General features: G+C 35.4%; 1 protein-coding gene across 1 annotated transcript in view; it reads right to left on the bottom strand.

Annotated features, from left to right (window-relative positions):
- The window catches only part of LOC116540317 (dapper homolog 3-like), a 434,808-nt gene that overhangs the window by 341,036 nt on the left and 79,344 nt on the right, over window positions 1-14,428 (bottom strand). The window lies entirely within an intron of this gene.

Raw genomic sequence — 14,428 nt, 5'->3', positions numbered from 1 at the left:
GTCTTTGCAAGATATTTTGATGGCTATAAACAAGATAGAGAGTATTCCGCTTGCCATTTATCCAAAATAGATTGTGAGGATTCATTATTTCTACCTTATATGTTTGAAAAATATCATTGGTGAAATTATGTAGGCCTGTAGTTTTCTGTATGGGAAGATTTTAAATAAAAGATTCTGTCTTTCTATTCTCCTTCTGCTAGTTTTGGTAGGTTACGTTTTTCAAGGAATTATACATTTAAGTTTTCATTTTAAAATTGAATAATGAAATATCTTTTTAGTATCTTTTGAATGTGTAGTGTTGTCCTCTTTTAGTCCTAGTATTTGTGTTTTTCCTTGATTAGTTTTGCTATTAAATGTATTAATCTTTATTAAAAAAAAAAAAAAACTTCTAGTTTTACTTTTTTCTATTATACATTTGATTTCTTTTTAGTTAATTCCAGCTCCTATTTTCATCATTTCCTTTTGTCTACGTTTTGTAGTTTGTTATTCTTTTTCTAGTGTCTTGAGATGGAAGCTTGAATCATTGATTTTTAAATGTTTTTTTCTTATATGTGAACTTAAGGCTATAAATTATCATCTATTCACTGCTTTAGCTGCATCCCAAAAGTTTTGATAACTCATCTCTTCATCAGACTTAGATGAAAAGATTTTAAATTACCAACGTGATGTCTTCTTTGACACACAGGTTATTTAGGGTGTAAGGTTTAATTTCCAAGAAATTTCTTTTTTCTACCAACCTTTGGTTTTTTATTTTGCCTCAATTTTTGTAACCACATTATATAATCTGAGTAAACTGTAAGTCTTTTGGTATGTGATAAGGCTTGGTTTAAAAGCCACTATATGATCAGTTTGGGTAATGATTTGTACATACTTGAAAAAATATAATTTCTGTCATGATTGTATGTAGTGCCCTGTATCTGTTAATCAGGTCAAGTCATTGTTCAGACCTTCAATATTCTCATTGATTTGGGGATGTCTGTTCTATCAGTTGTAGAGAAAATGTGTTCAAGCCACTCACTATGATTATGTTTTGGTCTGTTTTAGTTTTCTTTTGTAATTTATTGCTTTACGTATTTTAAAATAATGGTACTGAGTGCATTCAAATTTAGGCTGTGATACCTTCTGTAAAAATATGTATGATTCTTCCTTATACATCTTGCTTTAGAATCTACTTTTCTAGAACTAAAAAACTTCAGCAGCTGTCTTTTGCTGACAGTGTAGATGGCACCTTTCATTCTTCTTTAAAATTTCTGTCTGTATATTTAAAGTAGGTCTCCCATAAGCAGTACATACTTACAATTATCTATAATAGTAAGACAATTTTAGTCTTTTAATTATTCTTTAATTGGAAATGATGCATTTTCTATGAGATTATTGACCTATTATTGTTAACATACACCATTTTATCATTAACTTCTCATTGTACTCAATTGTTCATATTTCTTCTCTTTTGGATTAATAAACTATTTTTTAATTTTATTCCTCCTCCAGCAAATTATTAGTAAAAAAAAAAGTTTACTAGTTTGTTAGTGGTTACTCAAAAATAGGCAATCTTCAATAATGATAGTCAAAGACATTACTTTTCTATTTTTGATAGTGCTAGAACATAAAACATTAATTTGAATTATATTCATCCAAGAATGTATTTGCATTATTGTGGCTATGGCATTATTGATTTTAATCTATATGAACTCCTAATCTATTTAACTCCATAAGACATCATCATTGCTTTGTACAATCAATATTTCATTATATCCACCCATGTATTTCTCATTCTACTTTATTTCTGCCTGCATGACTGTGCTTCCTTCTCCTTGAGGAAGAAATTATGCTGTATATTTTAGTAAAGGCACAAGTGATACATTATTTCATTTTTGGTCTAAAATGTTTATATTTTACCTCCATTTTTACTCTGAGTAAAAATTTAGACTTTGGCAGTTGTTTTACTTCTTCACTTTTAAGATATAATTCCATTATCTTCTGATTTCCATTGTTGTTGCTAGCATGTCAGCTGTCAGTATTAAACATTTTCTAGGTCCTTGAGGAATCGCCACACTGTCTTCCACAATGGTTGAACTAATTACACTCCCACCAACAGTGTAAAAGTGTTCCTGTTTCTCCACACCCTCTCCAGCATCTGTTGTCTCCAGATTTTTTAATGATCGCCATTCTACCTGGCGTGAGATGGTATCTCAATGTTGTTTTGATTTGCATTTCTCCGATGACCAGTGATGATGAGCATTTTTTCATATGTTTGTTGGCCTCATGTATGTCTTCTTTTGTAAAGTGCTTGTTCATATCCTTTGCCCACTTTTGAACGGGCTTGTTAGTTTTTTTCTTGTAAATCTGTTTTAGTTCTTTGTAAATTCTGGATACCAGCCCTTTGTCAGATGGGTAAACTGAAAAAATTTTTTCCCATTCTGTTGGTTGCCGATTCACTCTAATGACTGTTTCCTGAGTTTGTGTCCTTTGTAGGGACATGGATGAACCTGGAAACCATCATTCTCAGCAAACTGACAGAAGAGAATAAGATCAAACACCGCATGTTCTCACTCATAGGTGGGTGTTGAACAATGAGAACACATGAACACAGGGAGGGGAGCACTACACACTGGGGTCAGTTGGGGGGAAATAGGGGAGGGACGGTGGGGGGTGGGGAGCTGGGGAGAGATAGCAAGGGGAGAGAAGCCAGATGTAGGTGATGGGGAGGAAGGCAGCAAATCACACTGCCAAGTGTGTACCTATGCAACAATCTTGCATGTTCTTCACATGTACCCCAAAACCTAAAATGCAATAAAATAAATAAATGGGAAAAAAAATAACATTTTATTTTTCATGGCTACTTTTCCCCATTTCACCTCCTAGCTGCTTTTAAGATTTTCTTCTTATTGGTTGTCATCAGTTTTACTATGATGTGCTTAGTTTTATTTTCTTTCCATTTTTTCTACTTGTGATTCATGGAGCTTCTAGAATTTGTGAGTAAATTTTTTTTAAATCATAATTGGATCATCCATAGCCATTATTCCTTTGAATATTGATTCTGCCACAAATTCTCTTTTTCTCCCAATTAATTGTATTCCAATTAATTGTACATTAGACACTTACTTAATATTCCATATCTCTTATCATCTTTTTCTATTTTAGATTTTCTTATGTGCTCTCTGTGCTGCAGGTGGATAAGTTCTACAAAGCTCTCTACCGTTTTTTGATTGTTTTCATCTACTGCTGTACTTAATTTTATGCTGCACTCATTTACTGAATAATTAATTTGTTATATTATTTAATTCTACAATGTTCATTTGATTCCTTTTATAGATTTTACTTCTCTGAAGAAATCTATGTTTTTATCCATTTTTACATGGTTCCTCCATTGTCTTGAATGCAGAAATCATAGTCATTTCAAAAACTTTGTCAAATGACACCATTTTCTTGATCTCCTGTGAATATTATACTATATTGACAGGATTTCTTTTATCTTTTTTGGGGGTCAGTAATACTTAATTTAATGTCAAATGTTTTATTAAAAATTGTAGAGGCTCTAGAATATGTTATCTTCCTTCAGTCAGATTTGCCCTTGTATTAGGCAAAAAGAATTCAAGGCGATCGCCTTAATTCAACCACAGACTGATCTGCTTTGAGGCTGGACTGAACTTGTAGTAATGCTCATGTTCAGTTTACCTCCATAAGGTGTACTCCTCCTACAGCGTAGTCTTGCAGCTTTCAACTGAACATCTACTCTGTTCACCATGCTCATTATCCCAGCATGTCTTGAGCACTGATTTTTGTTTCCTCAACACTCCTTCACAGATAGGCTTTTAGCTTAGTTTTATTCTTTCTCTCTTTTTTTGGCGTTGTTTTGTTTTCATTTGTGCCTCCCATCTTATTCAACTTCAGAATTCATCAAATGTGTTGAGGGGAAAACAGGCAAACAGGTTTTATTTTTTTCCTCTTTAAAAACTGACATTTTATTATATAATCAGAATGCCATTAATATAACTAACAAAACTAAAAATAATTGCTTAATATTATAATCTACTACCTAGTCCATCTTCTTTTAAAATTTTTTATTTTGGATTTTTTATGATTGTGATTATTATTCTCATTTCAGGAGGTATATGTGCAGGTTTGTTACATGGGCATATTGCATAGTGCTGAAATTTGTAGCATGGTTGGTCTTGTCACCCAGATAGTGAGCATGATATCCAGTAGGTAGCTTTTCAACCATGACCCCTCTGTTCCTAGTAGTCCCCAGCATCTATTGTTCCCATTTTTATGCCCATGCATATGCAATATTTAGCTCCCACTTATAAGTGAGAACATGTAGTATTTTGTTTTCTGTTGCTGCATTAATTTGCTTGGGATAATTGCCTCCAGCTGCATTCCTGTTGTTGCAAAGGACAGACTTTCATTCTTTTTCATGGCTGCATATTATTCCATGGTGTATATGTACCACATTTTCTTTACCAATTCCACCACTGACAGACACCTAGGTTGATTCCGTGTCTTTGCTATTGTGAATACCTCTGCAATAAACATGCAAGTGCATGTTTCTTTTTGGTAGAATGATTTATTTTCCTTTTGGCATATGCCCACTGATGGGATTGTTGGATCAAATGGAAGTTAACTTAAAGTTCTTTACGTTCTTTAAGAAATCTCCAAACTGCTTTCCACAGTGGCTGAACTAATTTGCATTCCCATCAATAATGTACACACATTTCCTTTTCTCCACAGCCTCACCAGCCTCTGTTATTTTTTTACTTTTTAAAGTAGCCATTTTAACTGGTGTGAGACGATATCTCATTGTGGTTTTGATTTGCATTTCTCTGATTAAGCATTTTTTCATATGTTTGTTAGTGCCCTGCATGTCTTCTTTTGAGAAGTGTCTGTTCACGTCCTTTGCCCATTTTTTAGTTCAATTATTTGTTTTTTGCTGTTCATTTGTTTAAATTTCTCATAGATTCTGGATATTAGATTGTTATTGGATTCATACTTTGTAAGTAGTTTCTCCCATTATGTAGCCTGTTTATTCTGTTGTTGTGTTGTTGTTGCTATGTAGAAACTCTTTAATTATGTCCCACTTGTCAGCTTTTGGTTTTGTTTCCACTGCTTTTGGGGACTTAGCCATAAATTATTTGCCAAAGCTGATGTCGAGATGGGCTATTTCCTAGGTTTTCTTTCAGAATTTTTATTGTTTGAAGTCTTGCATTTAAATCTTTAATCTGCCTTAAATTAATTTTTGTATATGGTGAAAGGTAGGGGTCAGTTTCATTCTTCTGCATATGGCTAGCTGGTTACCCCAGCACCATTTATTGAATAGGAAGTCCTTTTCCCATTGCTTGTTTTTGTCAACTTTGTTGAAGATCTGATAGTTGTAGGTGTGTGGCTTTGTTTCTGGGCCCTCTGCTCTGTTTCATTGGTTTATGGGTCTAGTTTTGTACCAGCATCATGCTGTTTTGGTTACTATAGCCTTATAGAATAGTTTGCAGTAGGGTAACATGATATTTCTGGCCTTATTATTTTTGCTGAGGACTGTTTGGTTATCTGTGCCCTTTTTGGATTCATATGAATTTTAGAATAGATTTTTTTTTAATTCTGTGAAAAATGACATTGGCATTTTGATAGAGATAGCATTGAATCTATAAAGTGCTTTGGACAATATGGCCATTTTATTAATATTGATTCTTCCAATTCATGAGCATGGAATATTTTTCCATTTACTTGTGTGATCTCTGATTTATTTCAATAGTGTTTTGTAGTTCTCCTTGTACATATCTCTCATCTTCTTAGTTAAATGTATTCCTAGGTATTTCATTTGTGTGTGTGTGGCTATTATAAATGGAACTGTTTTCTTGATTCGGCTCTCAGCTAGAATGCTATTGTTGTACAGAAACGCTACTGATTTTTGTACATTGATTTTGTATTCTGAAATGTTACTGAAGTCATGTATCAGTTCTAGGAGGCTTTTGGTACAATGTTTAGGGTTTTCTAAGTTACCTTCCCTTCCAGTCTGAGTCTGTTCCACGAGACCACCTTAAGTTCGGCAGGCTTTCTTTCGCATAACTGTAGCCCTCTGCCCAGCTGTTTACATCCAGAAATAGCAAATATCCCCAGGAAAAAAAGTAGAGAATCATCAGCTCAACTTTCCTTGGTTTTCTTGTCTTTGAATTGTAGCCATTCCAATCATCATGATTTCAACACCTATTTGATATATTTAAGCAGAATTTAAAAAATGATTATTCATATTTTCTAGGTGTTTACCAAAGAAGCATTCTACCACATATTATTCCATCCGATTCAGAACCCTCATTCTATTTTCGTTTATTGTAGCCTATAATAAAGTCCATCAATTCTTTCAAAGGGTGTCATGAAAGACAGATAGGTAGGAAATTCTTATAGTAAGTACTGAAAAGAAGTTTGCACAGTGCAAAGGAATCTACAATACTACTTAGAGTACCGTAAAATCATTGTCTTGCAGCCTAAGACTAATGCAGCAGGGAGCATGCATGTCACAGGCTTTTGTATAAAAGACACAGAGGAACAATGAAGCATATCTGTTATTTCCAGCAATAAATCTTGATGCATAGACCTGAAGGAAGAAGTCTTTTATAACAATTCTATAACTTAATGAAGAAACGATACAGTCAAGTTCCACACTGCTCATGCTCTTTGGATTTAGAGTTTCTTTTTAAAACCTATGTATTTAGAAGGGAGACACTTAGTAAAAATGATATTTTTACTAAAACATGGTAAATCACTTTGATGTAGATATGTCACACTTATAAAATCTTAATAATGTACCATTTTAGGAGTTTGCTTTTATGCCTTATTACTTAACCTTGCAATAATAGATCTGGTCATTGTCTTCCTGCTCATATTTAAACAAAGAATCAAAAATTATTCCAATTCTCTGGAAGTTCAACTTTTCCACATGTTTCCATAAAAGCAGTCAAGGAAGAGTAAGAATGTAAACTTGTCTCTTTCTTTCTTTGGTATATTCTTAACAAACATGCTATCTTGGGTGACTTTCTAACTTTTCTAAACCTACAGTCCTCTTGATGTAATTAAGTATTCCCATCTTAATAATAACTGAAGACCTATGGTAATATCTTATAAAACTAGAAATTGTCCCCTTAATTCTAAAAACACGAGAGTAAAGCTTTGTTTCAGCATTTGAATTTTATGGGTTTGTTTCAATTTATTGAGGTAATCATAAGGTCAACATCATACACATGTTGCTTTCAGATAAAATAATCAAGGTAATTTGATCTTTATTGTTCTCTGCATTTATACAAAGTATGAAATACATGTGCTAATGGTCATCTATACTCCAGCTAACATGAAAAAGAGGAAATACTAAGAAAATTAATAGTATACACTAGGATACAAAACAAATGCATTAAATTTTTAATATAGAGGCATTAAAAACTAGGGACCTAGCTTCCAACCTGGTTTCATCAGTTACTAATTTTGTGATGTGTGGTAAATCATTTAACTTTTATAAACCTCATCTATGAAAAGAGCGTAAAAACTTCTAACATCCTTTGTGAAGTCATTGTAAGGACCAAATCAGAAGGTGTTTTAAAAAGTATTATGCTTTAAAAACTGAGAAATCACTATGTAAATGCAAGAATCACTATTCGTATGATTTTTTTTTTTTAGATGGATTCTCGCTGTGCTCCAGGCTGGAGTGTAGTGGTGTGAACTTGGCTCATTGAAACCTCTGCCTCCTAGGTTCAAGAGATTCTCCTGCCTCAGCCTCCCAGGTACCTGGGACAACAGGTGCATGCCACCATGCCTGGCTAATTTATGTATTTGTAGCAGAGACAGCATTTCACCATGTTGGCCAGGATGATCTCAATCTCCTGACCTTGTGATCCACCTGCCTCAGCCTCCCAAAGTTCTGGGATTACAGGCTTGAGCCACTGCGCCTGGCTCACGTATACCTTTAAGAGGCATTTTTACCCTATTTCAGTAAACAGACTATCTTCAGGCACTTGGAAACCTTGTCAGCTTTCATTTGCATAAAATTATTATTCTAATTACAAATTATTTTCATGTATCATTAAAGCAGGTTCATCAGGGTGTCTATTAGGCAATTCTTTATTAGCTTAATTCAAATTATGTATATGAAAGTAATAAATCTGTGTTTCTCTTTCAATAATAATTTCAGAGGGTTTCCATTAATCCAGCTAACTGAAGTATTAGTCTAAATTTTATGCTATCTGGATGTGAGAGAGAAAAGCCTAAAACTGCAAAATTAGTTCAATGCAAATGTCAATAAACAGTTAATAACACTCTTCAATTATAATATCTAAATATTGTGAACATGTCTGATAGTTTATTTTGCTATTGCTATTTCACACTTAAGAAACAAAGCTTACATTCAAAAAAAAAAGAAAGAAACATTAAGCAACATGATCATATATCATCAAGTAACATGAAGAGATCAGAACCCATACTCCCTGGTCTCCTGCTAATTTTACAATCTTGATCATCCCTAGTTGCCTACCTGAATTATCAACAGTAACAGAAACAGGTAGAAAGATATTTGTGTCCTTATATAACTTTATGGCAAATTTTAAAAGCTCCTCTCTCTTTACATTCTATGATCTTGTTTCTTTTTCTCCTTCCGAACTTTCTCCAGTCACACTAGCATTCCTTGACCATGCCAGGTACTTTAACTGTTTTATGTCTTTGCTGTTCTCTTGGCCTAAACTAACGTTCTGCCCATTAAAATCCTCCTTGATCTTCAGTCTGTGAAACCCGACTTTCCTGTGATTTCACAGGATGCTCTGCCTAGTGATAGGCAAACTGTTCACTTATCTGCCTCTTCAGCTAAAGTCTAAGTCCCTTGAAGTCCAATACAATGCCATATTTGTCTTTTTATTGTCCACACACCATACTGCTTGCCATATGCTTAAAAGGCAATAATTTAATTGCACATTTAAATGAAAGAATAGATGAATGAATTAATGGATAGTTGCTAAAGAAGACCTAGTGAAGGACATAGTATTTTTAATTGATACAGGCTGATCCCTATAAACTAGCATACATATAGAATACATAAAATTCAGATTATAAGAATTCCACCTAACATAAATGTATCTTGATGTAGAAATAATATATTCGCCGGGCGCGGTGGCTCAAGCCTGTAATCCCAGCACTTTGGGAGGCCGAGGCGGGTGGATCACGAGCTCAAGAGATCGAGACCATCCTGGTCAACACGGTGAAACCCTGTCTCTACTAAAAATACAAAAAAAATTAGCTGGGCATGGTGGCGCGTGCCTGTAATCCCAGCTACTCAGGAGGCTGGGGCAGGAGAATTGCCTGAACCCGGGAGGTGGAGGTTGCGGTGAGCCGAGATCGCGCCATTGCACTCCAGCCTGGGTAACAAGAGCGAAACTCCGTCCCCCCCAAAAAAAAAAAAAAGAAATAATATATTCAATCTTAATCAGGTGTGAAAAACCTGGATATTATCACATAAAACTTGATTCAATTATTCACATAAAACTACCCTGGACATAAAAAACTAAAAAGATGTGTGTTCCATCAATATTCTGTCATTCTTCATGTCTTTCCAAGACATTTTTAACTCTTAGAATTCTTCAGTAGCTTGACCTTTGGAAAAAGGAACTAGCAATAAAACAACAATAGAATACATAAACTGCTCAAGAGATATTATTTTGAAGTAGAAAGTTACTAAAAATCATGCTTTTGAGAAAACGTTTTGTGTAAAGAAATCTTCCCAATAAGTGTACTAATTGAAAAAATAGGATGTTCTTTATTTTTCAGGGTAAATAGTCACACCTATGTATTTTTTATATGTGTAGATAAGTGACTGACATTAAAAGTGGATATTTTTGGTTGGTGAGAAGGTAGGCAAATTTTCTAAAATTTACTTTATTTTTCAAATTTTCCAAATATTCCAAAAGAGGATTTTTTGGCATTATCAGGACAAAATACCTATATAATATTGCAATATTAATGAGAAACAAATCTATAAAAGTTTTAGGCAAAAGACAGAATAGGCTTGATTATCCATAAAGGAGAATCCAGTGGGCCCCTAGCTTACTATGTGAATCTAAGCAAGCCACTTAATGCTTACAACCTCCATTTCTTTATTTTTAAAAGGAAGTGCTGCAGTCAATGAGTGTTACAGTGCCATGTAGCTATAAAAACCCTGGGATTCTAAGCAAAAAGCAAATAGCTTTCAAGAGCCTTGGAAATCTATTTCCTCCGTTACAATAGACAGGACATAAACATGGGCCAAGAAAATAAGAAAAGTAAAATAGCAACTGCAAGAAGCTCAACACTCCCCTCAAGACCAAATACTATCCTGTTGAAACACCTTCGCCCACATTCCTTCCATTGGCAGAGTGGCCCAGGGTCCCTTGAGCTGATTCCCTTGAAAGCTAATTAATTGTGTGCTGCATGGGGCATCCTCACGATGCTAAGGAGTCATTTGAAAAGGGAACATAAAAGTGATACTAAACAATAATATGCGATTTATAGTCTGGATGTGGCACGTGCTGTATTGGCTTACTTTTATTTCACAGTTAATCTCCCAGCTCACAAAAGTTTTATCGGATTGGAGCATGTGCAGTATTCCCTTTATAAAATTTTATAGTCCCTTGCTATTTTCAGGGGTTTGTTTTATAGGCACAATTTGCTGCTTTAATCTCACCCAATTGTCATGTTCTAAATCATGGTGAATAAAAATGTCCTAAAAGAAGAGATGTGCTGAAGGTAGTACTTAATTACTCTTAGCTCCTGATTTAAATGTGACCTGGCCATTGCCAAATGCAGGACGCAGAGTAACCAGCCACACAAGTCTGCATAAACTGATGCAAGTCATTACTGGGCTTTTAATAGCAGAGCCCACTTGCACTCTGGTGGTACTGTGCAGGCACTCTGATGAAAGTGGGTCCTCCTGTCTTCCATCAGTATCTGTGAAAATTAAGGCAGCTAATGAATGAGTGCCAATCGCTAGTGTTCTCAAAGTGGGCAAGCACAGGTTTTGTCTTTAAGCCTATCATTGAACATGGCAATTTCTGGGATGTCTCTTAGAGGAGGTTCCCTAATTCTCATTCAGCCAAATGCAACATGATAAATATTAGCATGGAAAGGGTCATTCATTTCTAGAAGTCAATTATGCTTTATTAAAGTTAAGGAATGCCTAAGCACAAAATATTCATAACCTGTTTATTATGTTCTCTCTTTAGGTGTGTGGAGGAGGAAGATCACAGGAAGAGAAGCGATGGTGGTCCCTGACAGCCACAGTTTTTTGTTGCCATCATACTTTCCCTGGAGCTGATTCCTGACAACATGCTCCTCTTTCCCTTTAGTAGAATGCTCCTCCTTTGTTCATCCTGATCCCTGTCCCAAACTTTCTATCTAGCCAAGCTTAAATACCCCAACTAATCTCTACACCACCATTGCTGTTTCACGAATGGATCTGTGACCCAAAGTAAGCCAATTTCAAGTCTGCCCCGGACATTTCTAAAGAAAAGAAGGCCACTAGCTGCTTAGGTGGCTAAGCTGGGCATATGTGAACCTGGGACTGTTTCTCCCTGGGACTGGTGCCAAACAGGGAGACAGGTATTCTAAGCATGTAAAAGCATCTGTGTCTAGCGATGGCTAACATATCACTTGAGTTCCATGAGGCAATAAATCCTCATTTTGTCTTAAACTTGTGGGAATTTGGTTTCTGTCACTCGCAACAGAATGAGCTCTGGCTAAAAAGAGATATTATTGCAAATTGAGCATGGCATTTTGTTCCAAAAAGCAACACTATTCACACTCTTTTTTCTTTATTGAACATTTCCTAAGCAGCACAGTTAGAGAGAAAATATGATCACATATTCCAAACAGATGTTGTCATGAATGACAAATATTGCTTTCACATACCCCAACATAACATTAGCAAAATCCCTAGGGCCAGTCCACCACATAAATAGGAAAAGTATATGGTAAACAGTAAATGACTGGAAAGTAGCAACAGTCATAGTAATATCTGGACCACAGAGGTTATTTATACTGAAAAAGTCTTCATTTATAGCTCTATCGACCTTCTGATAGAACTTATCTTTCTATTTATACATAAATATACTAAAGTGCTAGCAGGGTACTTTTAAAGAGACTGGTGACAAAGTTGGCCTGAGTTATTCTCACATATGTGTTTGTACGTTTGCCACATAAGTGTGTGTGCATATGTAATAAAGTATATTGGTTTGTATTTTTAAAATTTACCTTCACAGTGTATTCTTTTGAGACTTCACTTTTTTCTTGAATTTGTGTTTTTAGAACTTTGTCCATAGAAAGGGATGGGGAAGGGGAGGATAAGGAGAGCATGGCCAGGGGGTACAAGTTTACAATAACAAAGAAAGAAGTTCGGGTGTCCTATTGCACAGCATGGTGTCTATAGTCAACAATAAGATATTGCAAATCTTAAAACAGCTAGAAGAGAGACTTTTGTATGTTTCTACCGCAAAGAAATACTAAATTTTTGAGGTGATGGATAGGCTAGTTACCCTTATTTAATCATTTAGCAACATATACATGTATTGAAACATCACATTGTACCCTATATGTATATACAATTATGTGTCTGTTAAAAATATAAAAATAAAATTAAAAAGTAAAATTTGTCGATGGAGAGATACAGATTGATGGATCTCATTCATTTCAAGATTTCTTTAGTATTTCATTGTGTGGATAAATCATGATTTATTTATGAATTTCCTTATTATGGTCTGTTAGATATTTTCTATGCATCATTCATTCATTACCACAAAGAGTTTTGCTGTGAACACCGTGCTATTATACATATCTCTTATGTAAAGTGTGTGAGAATTTCTCTTGGGTACGTGCTCAGAGATAGATATAGGAGTCATGGGATATATGGAACTCCAAATTCACTATGAATTCATAATAAATTGGTTTCCAAAATGGATGAGTCCATTTACATTCCCATCAGCAAATTTAAAACCTTAAATATTAATGAGAAAAAATAGAATTTTAATAAATTTTAAAAATTAAGTCATTAAAAAAAATCTCACAATGGCGAAAGAATGAGGAATACTTATCTAGCTTAAAACTAATATGTATAATCTGACCAATTTCATCCTTTTGTCCTTATTAATAGCTGATATTAAAACACTTTTAATATATATTCATTGTGTGGGTACTGCAAACAAGGATTCGGGGAAAAGGATGCAAAAACATGAAAAAAAAAGGGAGCCCTTACAGCCAATTGTACAGCCAGAACCAACATAGCCCCAGGGAAACACCACCACATCATGTCCCTCGCTAACCCTACCACAATCATCCTCTAAATGGTCTATTCCAGGTGCAACCCAAGTGATCTTGCTAAAATCTATGTTGACTGTAACTCTCCCCTGCTTAAAATATCTCAGGGACGCCTCAGTCAAATCCAAACCCACATGGCAATAGTGACACCCCTGGCCCACTGTGCTAACCTTCCTAGCTTCACGGCTTCCTGCTCACCCTGAAATCCTCTATGCTTCAATATCACTCAGTAGTTCTTAATTTTGCTCCCCTGTGTTTTTAACCCCAGGTCTTCAGATATGCCTTGTCTATTTCCAACCCACCACTTGCTTGGACTAACTCCTATTGCATCTTGCGGGTAAGAGGTTAGATGTGAGTCCCTCTTGGAAACACCGTAACCCTTGAGGCCTGGAGGGGTGCCAGGCTCCCAGAGCACCCCGGGCTTCTGCCAGCCCAGATCACAGTCCCTGCATGGCACATGGCCTCTTCTTTATTTGTTTCTTCTTACTGTACTAGGAGGCCCTTTCCGAGCAGAGACCAATGCCTGTTTACTGACTACAGCGGCTTGTATTCACCATCAGCAAATATCCTAAAGATGTAAGCTGTGTAGTGGCATGGCCTGGAGCCATACTGTGAACATCATGAGGAGGGAAGACCAAGAAATAATGCTAGACCCATTCCTTGTCTCCTTGTTCAACCTTTCTTGTTTCCTCTGGCATACATGCAGCTGTAGATTGTCCCTGAAGCGTTGTTACTACCACACCTTGTGTTCAAAATACATACTCATTTCCACACAGGGGAGAGAATGCTTTAGGCATGCTTCTACTTTCCTGGAATTTGAGGTCTAGAGAGGGAAGTGTTTGCTGGTGCTGCAATGTTATTTTCAGAATGAACTAATTCTAAACTGAACAAGTGTTATTATTATTAATCTAGGAAAATTAATCTCTCTTATCCTAGGTTATTTAGTTTCATTGTGTTCCATTAATTCTCACTATGACAAATGCAGAATACTTTCAGTGACTATGCATTCAGAGTTTATAAAAAAAAAAAAGAAAAAAAATTCCTTTTTAGATCCTCACTCTTAAGGATACGGGAATTTCGTACTAGGCCAAATCAGTCATTGGCAGCTAGATTATCTGTC

The sequence above is a fragment of the Sapajus apella genome, unplaced genomic scaffold (assembly GCF_009761245.1).
Source record: "Sapajus apella isolate SASKATOON/1434 unplaced genomic scaffold, GSC_monkey_1.0 scaffold138, whole genome shotgun sequence".
In the NCBI taxonomy this organism is placed as follows: Eukaryota; Metazoa; Chordata; class Mammalia; order Primates; family Cebidae; genus Sapajus; species Sapajus apella.
This window is presented reverse-complemented; position numbering and strand designations above follow the sequence as displayed.